General features: G+C 53.4%; 1 long non-coding RNA gene across 1 annotated transcript in view; it reads left to right on the top strand.

Annotated features, from left to right (window-relative positions):
* The window catches only part of LOC117283520, a 1073-nt gene extending 687 nt beyond the window's left edge, over positions 1-386 (top strand). Inside the window, exon 3 of the long non-coding RNA XR_004514542.1 lies at positions 126-386. This is a non-coding gene — a long non-coding RNA (uncharacterized LOC117283520). The remainder of the gene's footprint in view (positions 1-125) is intronic.
* Positions 387-977: the final 591 nt, after the last annotated feature.

Here is a 977-nt window from a genome sequence, read left to right as displayed (position 1 = left end):
CCTTGGGCCCGGGTGGGGGGGCAGCGCCTGCCAGCCGGCGGGCTGTTCCCAATCCCGGGGGAGCGACCCCAGTCGGGCTGCATCCATGGCTCAGGCGGATGCGAGGTTTTCGGATGTTTTTACAGGCGCTATTAATACACATAATATTTCCGTGCTATTCTGAAGATTTATTTGAGATATAAAGTAACTGCTGGGACTCGAAGGCACAATGGGAACTACAGTGGAGCTCGCAGAGGCAGAGACAGATGAGGCCTGGCTCCTGGAGGGGGAGTCCCTGACTTCCTCCACCAGCCCTCCACCAGCCCTGCACATAAATCACGACCCTGGATATTTTTATACCAATAATTTTTAAAATAAATGACCCAAGCAGTGTTTCCTGGGTGATCCTCCCCTCCCAGTTCAGAGGTTATTTAATAAACCGCAGAGCGGGTAGTGATGGGGGCTCCCGGGTGCAGTGGGTTTGATTTAGTGACAGCACAGAGTGTGCCCTACTGAGCCTGGGTGAGGAGTCTGTGCCCTGCAATCAGTGCCACCGCAGCCCAGAGCTGCTAACTTTAGCACGGGAAGTCCTCTTTTTCTTCTTTCTCCTCCTCCCCACTGGTTTTTGGAGAAACTTGTTCTGACGTGTACTTCTTAAATAGCCGGATATGGCTTCTTTCTCAAAGTGACACTGTATAGACTCCAAATTAAAGCCCCAAGAGAAAGAGAGGCTGTCCTGCTGTCCTAAGCAGGATACTCGGGCCCAAGGCAAACCATCCCATCCACTCTGGAACCAGCAGGGACAGCCCCATGCTCACCATGCGTGGACTCTGGCCAATCCCACGCTAAGAGGCTTGACGCACTTATGTGCACCGAGACTAGAGTCAGGGTGCCTGCATCCAGCTCCTGTGAGGTTCTTGGCGCTCTCGATCCACCCCACACAGAACCCCTCAGGGATAAAGCTGTGACATCATATCAGGGAGCGTTTCTGAGCCAGA

Source organism: Fukomys damarensis, unplaced genomic scaffold (genome assembly GCF_012274545.1).
Source record: "Fukomys damarensis isolate Sample0158 unplaced genomic scaffold, DMR_v1.0_HiC HiC_scaffold_27, whole genome shotgun sequence".
Taxonomy (NCBI): Eukaryota; Metazoa; Chordata; class Mammalia; order Rodentia; family Bathyergidae; genus Fukomys; species Fukomys damarensis.
Note: the sequence above shows the minus strand (reverse complement) of the source record. Positions and strands in the feature narration are given on the sequence as shown.